General features: G+C 39.9%; 1 long non-coding RNA gene across 1 annotated transcript in view; it reads left to right on the top strand.

Moving 5' to 3' along the window:
- Nucleotides 1–243: 243 nt before the first annotated feature.
- Nucleotides 244–7,788, top strand: part of LOC133553916 (uncharacterized) — a 77,126-nt gene continuing 69,581 nt past the window's right edge. The window contains exon 1 of the long non-coding RNA XR_009807011.1: nt 244–378. This is a non-coding gene — a long non-coding RNA (uncharacterized LOC133553916). The remainder of the gene's footprint in view (nt 379–7,788) is intronic.

Genomic DNA, 7,788 nt, shown 5'->3' with positions numbered 1-7,788 from the left:
TGAATCAAACAACATGTAGTTGAGATCATTTTTGCAGCCTCCCTCCAAAGGTGCTCCTTGTATCCTTGGTAACTGTAATGAATTATGGACGCTCCCCGTTAAAACATGTGTGGTATTACCCCATTCCAGGGTGTGTCCTCCTGGCTGTCTTTGATTCACTGATGTCATCAGACTGGTTTTCTCTTCCTCTTTTTTCTCTCCTTTCCTCCCCCTCTCCCCCCTTTCCTGTCACACTTAAGTCCCCTGGGATGTTCGTCTGTGATCTGCCAGGCCCATCAGTGGAGAAGAGGAGAAGGCTAACTGGGAGCCTGTACTGGGTTGTAAATCTGTCCTGGTTGGGAGGCGTTCGTGGGATGGCCTCACTTCTCCTGCAGCCCAGTAGGTCCAGCGATAACACACCTTTACCCACTTTTCCTCCACTCTCAAAAAACTAACTTGTGTACGATCTATTTCACATTAGAAGCCACACTACTCCTGCAATTAGCTCAGCTCGTTATGACTTGAGCAGCACAATGATCCATCATAATGCGTTTAATGTACTGCGCATTAATCAAACTTCTGGTGTGCTTGATGTGACCTGAATGGAACAATCCCGACAATGTTGTATTTTGCCGATTTGCTTCAGAGTAAAAATAAAAAAGAATCACACAATTGTGATGTGATATCAAGATTGCAATGTACTAGATGATACTTAATGGTTCAAATTTCAGGGTTGACGAGCTTATGATACTTTAGTGTTCCACTATCTCTACAGTATTATTGAATATATGGTACTATGCAGACATAATTTAGGCTTTCAAATAGCTATGAAGTCATAGAAAGCCACTTCTTGGCTGCAATGCAGTGTAGAGGCACATCGCTCTCATCCACTCATTTTGCTGGGTATGATACCATTCCATACACACAGACGCGCACCCTCCCTCTCCTTATCCCAGAAATAAGCATTTTTACAGAGTTTCAGCTGTAAAAGGAGAGGAGCAGATAGCCGATAAATCTAACCATAAAATCGTTAAGTTGTCAGAGGTGCCATCAGCTATCAATCGTGTGCGGCAAGCTGATGAAGGGGAAATAGGTGATAAAAAACAGCATTTTAGGGAAATTATGTCCAGTCTTCCATTTGCGAAGTGCTGCAGTCGCATCACGGCGGAATCTTAATCACTTGCCAGAGTGGCCACAGACTATTCTTGGTGTCACACAGTGTTGAGGCACACACCCTGGTGGGATGTGGAGGTGGAAAAGGACAGCTACTGGGGAAGGGTTGGGGCTAGGGTGTTTTGGAGAGGGCTGATTGGGGCAGTGTTGTAGAGAATTATACAACTAACACCTACACAGAGCCGCTTTCCTCTGTCCATCATTTCTTGCTTTCTCCCATCTATATTGCATGTTCCTGTCCTTCTTTTCACTCCATCATGGCCGTGCATCTTACATCTCCTCATTTGCATTCCTGCTGCTCCTTACTTTGGTAGCAGACTCCTCTTACCCCACTTCCCCATTCTTTCCCGGCCATGTGCTTTATTTGAAGCGCTACTGGTCACACTCCCTCCTTTTTCTCCTGTCCTCTACCCATCTTAACTTCATTTCCACCATGCTTTGTTTACATGCTTTCTATATTGATCTGCTGTTTGTAGCCTATAGGGGATTTATCCCCTGTCACTGGGACTGTATTAGCAAAGATTGACTCACTCAGATCGTCCAAATATAATGTATTGTGTGACAATATAGAGCATGACAAATTCCAGGTTTGTATCAGGTTTCATTGTGACAAGGTTTTTTTTTTTTTAAAATAACCCACTCGACACTTCATTGGGTACACTAATGAGGTCCACCATATATATATAAAGTGTGCAGTATGTACTGTATGAAAACCTCTTCGCCTTTGCAAGCAATGCTCAATTTTGGACACTGTCATAGATATTAATTTAAAAAATATGACTTTTTTTCAGTTATTAGACCCTCTTGAGTAGCCAATCGGGTTAAACAAAACATTGAAACATACTTCAGCATAGAGCAAAACGCACAAAAAAAATGTCAATGCCAATGTCGATTATAATAAAACTTTATAATATATATATATATTTTTTAACAAAAGCTGAATTTTTAATGATGTTGGACATTGCTACATTGTACCACTATACCCGATATTGTGCCGGGTAAGTATTTAGCTTGTCTTTGAGAAATAAGACCTTCTATAAAAAAAAAAAAAGGAAGAAAAAAAGCCTTCATTGCCTAATTGGTCGTTGCGCCATTTTATTCTAGTGCCATTTAAATTGCATTTGAACCCTTTGTGTGGTTTCACTTCAGTGCCAAGGTTTGGTGACATCATTTAACAAATTAATGTACATCGTCGTACAGCATGCAGGCCTGTCCGGAAAAGTGTCCTCGCTGTATGGCAGAGTGTCCTTTACATCTATTTATCAGGTGTCAGTGAGCACAAAACTCTCTTTAGCTGTGAAAACAGCCGCTGCTGTATTTCTCACTTCAAATGGAGGAAAGGCCATTGATTGACTGTTAAGGGCCAATAGTTGCAGTTTATAAAGCCATCAGTGGTTTGCCACATGCAAGACTGGCCTCATTCATGAAGCTACAGGGTCTGGGGTGGTTTTTCAGATGCTCTTTGGCATCCTATGGTCTCACTGAGTGAAGTCTTGTCAGGGACTGTGCTGCCACCTTTAGTTTGACTGCAGTACTGTAATGCAGTATCCATTTCCACAGTGTCAATTTTGGGGCTACTCTGCAGTGAAGTCACATAGCATGTGCCTGTAACAGAGGGTAGTTTAATAGCACATCTAACCTTACCATGTGACAGCGAGTGGAGCTGTGAACATGCAAGCTTTATGTGAAATATCCTGACACACATATACTCTGCAGCTGTGCTTGAACTTTTTATTATTATTATTATTGTTTTAATACAAATTATCGTGTAACACCTGCCACGATCTTATTTGGGTTATCTCATTGATACATTGGAGACCATCTTCCCACAGTGTTGTTTAGAATAAGGTCGTTTTTCAAATCACATTGACCACGTGACATCCCTGTGATATGGTGATCAATCAATCAATGTTTATTTATATAGCCCTAAATCACAAATGTCTCAAAGGACTGTACATAATAATAATAATAATAATATACGCTTAATAATTACTTGTAATATGTGTTTAATGGGAAACAATATTGGTGTGACTGATTAACTGCATTTAATATTTCAAAATGTAGATTAATAAAAATAAATGTATTTATGCATACACTGACAAAAAATGTGAATTAAAGCAATAGTCCTAAACTCTGTATAAACATTCGTTTTTATTTTAATAATTATTATTTCAAAGCATTTGCAGAGTTTGCATATTCTAAACAATACAAAATGATATAAATATTAGCGTCTAAAAAGCCATATGTGTGCAAAAAATATTTTCTTGCATTTTCCATAGCTAGATATTTATAATTGACACGTTGTAATGACGAAAATAAGGGGGAAGACTTTGACAAATGTTTAAACGTAGGCTGTGTGTTTTTTTTGTTTTTTTTTTCAAATTCTCTTCTAGGGAGTGGTCATCTGTGTTGACATGAAGGTGCAATAACAAGTGCATCTGCCAGGGGGCAGTCAAGCACACGCATGAAGGTAGCAACGCGTCATAGACCTCTGCAGATGTCACTTTTTTCCCCCTCCTATCAAACAATGTCCACGCATGCAGAACATTTTTCATTGTAAAAAAATTATGTTAAAATGAGAGCTTTTTTTGAAAATACTGCTGCATGACTTTGAGTGGTAGGTATAGTTCATTGATGTTTTTGTAATTTTAGGCCTATACTGGTTTATATATTTCTATTAATGTTCACTATACACAAGCATCCAGCCATGTTTTATTTTCCACTTCGAGGTCAGGAGGAGCAAAATAAGATACAGAATGGTGATGGTGCCCCATTGACAAATGAGCGCCCATGTTAAGGCCGTAAAACAATGTTTAGCATGCACAAAGTTTAAACAGCAGACAGAAAAACACACTCCAAAGTTAGATCACCATTACAGTTCAATGAATTCAAACTGTAGTTCTAATGTTATGCCGATAAAACTGTTCAAAACAATGTCATGATTTTCATACATACTATGCTATTTACGAGCAATAAGAAATGGAAACATTAATGTTACAGCACATTTGAAAAACGGTGCAGCACTAAATGCCTTACTGAATATTAATTTCATGCTTTATTTATTTGATATTTTTAAAACCAAATCATTTCTGATCGTTATAAGCTGAGTTATGGCTGTGGCTTCAGTTTTTTTTTAATTATAATAAATATTATTTCTAATGCTACTTTATTTCGATCCCTCTCTCCAAGTAGATTTGCTAATGGTGTAATTTAAAGTTTAGCATTTTTTTTCCTCTTTAATGTTGATCGTACAAGAAGCCTGGTGTGTATTGTGCCAACATCCATTTTTAACATGTTTTTCAAGCCCGATGTCACTTCTGTTTCCTCAGCCCTCCATAGAAGATGCCATAAACCTTTTTCTTTGAGCGACTGCGTTAAAAAGAACACCTGTAACTCGACACACAAACCTCTCCACTGAAAAAATGCTCATGGCAACTTTATGACTCAGGGGAATAGGGACAAGCGGCTAAATAGTAGTTTGTGCACATATACGGTCTGCTTAGGCATTCTCTCGCTTTCAAACGTTTGCGCCGCATTCGGACAACATCTGAATGGAGGCCATTTTGGTTTAGCCTCATGTGTGCACAGCCTTGGGATTGTGTAGGTGCTAGTGGGGGGATGGGTGGACGGCTGCCGCTATGCGCTGAAGACTCCTGTTAATGTTTTAGTCATTCGGAAGCCTTCTGGCTGGGGGACAGATTCAGTCAAAAAGCATTTGAGCGCCTTGAGGTCTTTGCAGTGATTTACTGCGTATTTGGACATCTGCAAAAAGCTTCTACACCTTGAAATTCTTGCTCTGCCTTAGCGCTCAATCCCTTTCTGCAGTAGTAAACCCCCTTGGGAATGTTTATGTAATACTGAGTCACCTTGAAGATATCCAAGGTAGAGGCACTTTTGTCACCTTCTCCCGCAATCATCCACCCCTCCTTCTTACCTCATCTCTTGACCGCCTTCAGGTCTTCAACTTGGGCCCCAACCCCACTCGTCTTGTCCATCAGATTTAATGTGTGCTGCCCCTGCTCCCATGTCTCCTAACCCACCTCTTGCTCACCGGTTGGACACATCAATCCTCCTGACAGGTGCAGGTCAGCCCTCTCCTCACTGACCAGCGTCCCAAAAAGAAAATACAGAGTGCCGGACGATCGCACTCAACTGTAGATGACGAGAAATAGAAGCAGCGTACGCACACACCTTTATGGGATATCTGTCTGGAATAACAAGACAAGTGACGGGAACTGCTGATGAGCAAGTTGCGTTACCTTGACAAGTTGTTTTTACTGCTTTGTTGCCCATGGCGGCCACCTCAGCTCAGGCGAGGAGGAGAGCCGTCACTGGTCATCAATAACTTGCCTGTGTGGTGTGGGTGGTGCAGGCTGTGTGGCATGTGTTTTAGGAGTGATGGCCAGAGGCGCTTTGTCTATGTGGGTCTGAAAAGTGCAATTAGCATCTGTCCGTCCATAACTATGACTGTTGCAGAAGAGGCCCAAACCTATCTGGTATGTGTTGTTGGGACACGCAGACAGGATAATTGCTGGTCAGAATCCATCCACAGCTCCAGACTTTCAAGTGCTCATTGCCTTTGAGCGTTTTACACCCCAAGTGGCTGAATAGCCCCGGGGAAACAAGGTCTTCATTGATTTATTACTTGCCCTCCAGTCTTTGTTGCTTCGACCACTCAATCATCCACAGAGGAAGAATAAGAATTGTCTCAAAACTGACTTATCGTCATCGTCGTCGATACTTGCCTCTTGGTTCGATAGTACAAGAATTGGAATGCAATGAAAGTGATTGGTGAAGAGTCGGTGAGCCGGGAGTTTGCCCCGCATGAAAAATGGTCGAAGAAGCAAAAAATATACAATTCTGCTAGCATACGGCAAGGCTGTGTGTTTCATGGGTTCTATGTATGACAGGTGCATTATTTGTAATGGACAAAATATTACAAATCTTTTTCAGTTTGTACCAAGCTGCTAGGTCACCGTCACAATTAAAATGTAAGCTAGAAAATAAAAAATGTGAGTGACAAAGAGATGGCGACATATTAAGGGTTAAATAACTGGTCAAACATGATAATGTAAACAAAAAAAAGACACATTTAAAAAAAAAAGTTTTGTAAATAACTACAGATTTTATGTAAGCGCAGATCAATTATGGAAATAAAGGAAATAAGTGATTTTTATTCTGATGTCACATTAGCACAAAGCTTTGGTTCCGAACCCATACCGATTTGTGTTTTTAGTTTGATGTTGTACCTGTACCAACACATAACCAATAAAAAAATAAACAACATTAGATTGCTGTACTGTCTGTGGGCAAGCTGCTCCGTGGGTCGAAAATGGTAGGGGACCACCAGGTTAAAGTAAACAATAAATCAGCAGACTTTCTATTAAACCAACCCTTTGAAGTTTAATATGGCACATTTTTAGTATTTTGCCTGTTGTAAGAATAGATGTCAAAATAATCTATTACAGTAGATTATCTATGCACAGCACATCTATCATTGACTGGCCCAACTCAGAGCAGCCGGAATGTTTTGGCTGGATTTAGAATCCAGCTAAAATTAGAGCTGGCAAATCTGTCCATTTCAACCGACACAGTTTGTTGTTCTAAAGTATGCTAAGCTCCAGCCAGCAGCTATTGTTTGCCAGCAGAATAAATGCCCAGATGTCTGTACCTCAGCTCAGCCTGACGTGACGCGAAACAAGATGGACAAACCGAATTGCCACCACTGGCACACAAAACAACAGTATTCAATGATTATTATTTTCAGGTTTCAGTCAAACTACCACACATGATCTGAAATGTAGTAAATGGCGGTACTATTGTGATGATAGCGTACAAGTATTGTAAAATACTTTGCCCAAAAATGAATGATAGCAATAGTTCTCAGCTTGTTTGATAAGAGGATACTTAATGGTTTACATGTTGCTCTGAAATGGTAACAGAGGTCTAACAAAGTTACCTCTGCAGATGCGATGAAAACATGGTCCACTTGTGCGATTGAATGAAGTGTCAGAAAATAATATTAATAATGGAAACGTTGTTGTCGGATGCAATTGTGCAGCCCTGCTCCTCCTCCGTTGAGTCACAATTGGATGAGGAGCCGTTAAGCTTTTTCTCATACTAAGCTCCACCCACCTGACTAAATATGTCCACAAAGCCAAGCAATACACAACCAACTAGCAAATGGTTTAGTGAGCAATCTTGCGAGCCCTTTATGACAATGGTGTACGAATATATGGAGGTAATTATTAACAGGGCACATTACCACTCCAGACAAGGGTGTGTGCTTACTTACACCTGGATAACCCACTAAAATTATAGGAAAACCACCAAATTAGAGGGTATTAAAGACTTTTTAAAAATTAGCAATTCTACTTAAATGTCTAAAAGTTGAGTTTTGTTTATGAGTTTGAGTTTATTTGGAACATGCATGCATACAACATGATTCATCACCATTTTCAGTTTCTCTATTCAACCTGTTCGAAAAGAAGTAGGAAGAAGCACAGTTTATTTAATCTTACCCCTTTTCCTTTACATAGCAGATGCTAAAACTTTTGTTCACTTCCTGTTCTCAATTTATTCACAATATACTCCATAAGTAATAACAATACAAATAAATGAATACATATATAATTG

This window comes from Nerophis ophidion, linkage group LG06 (assembly GCF_033978795.1).
Source record: "Nerophis ophidion isolate RoL-2023_Sa linkage group LG06, RoL_Noph_v1.0, whole genome shotgun sequence".
NCBI classification, from domain to species: domain Eukaryota; kingdom Metazoa; phylum Chordata; class Actinopteri; order Syngnathiformes; family Syngnathidae; genus Nerophis; species Nerophis ophidion.
Note: the sequence above shows the minus strand (reverse complement) of the source record. Positions and strands in the feature narration are given on the sequence as shown.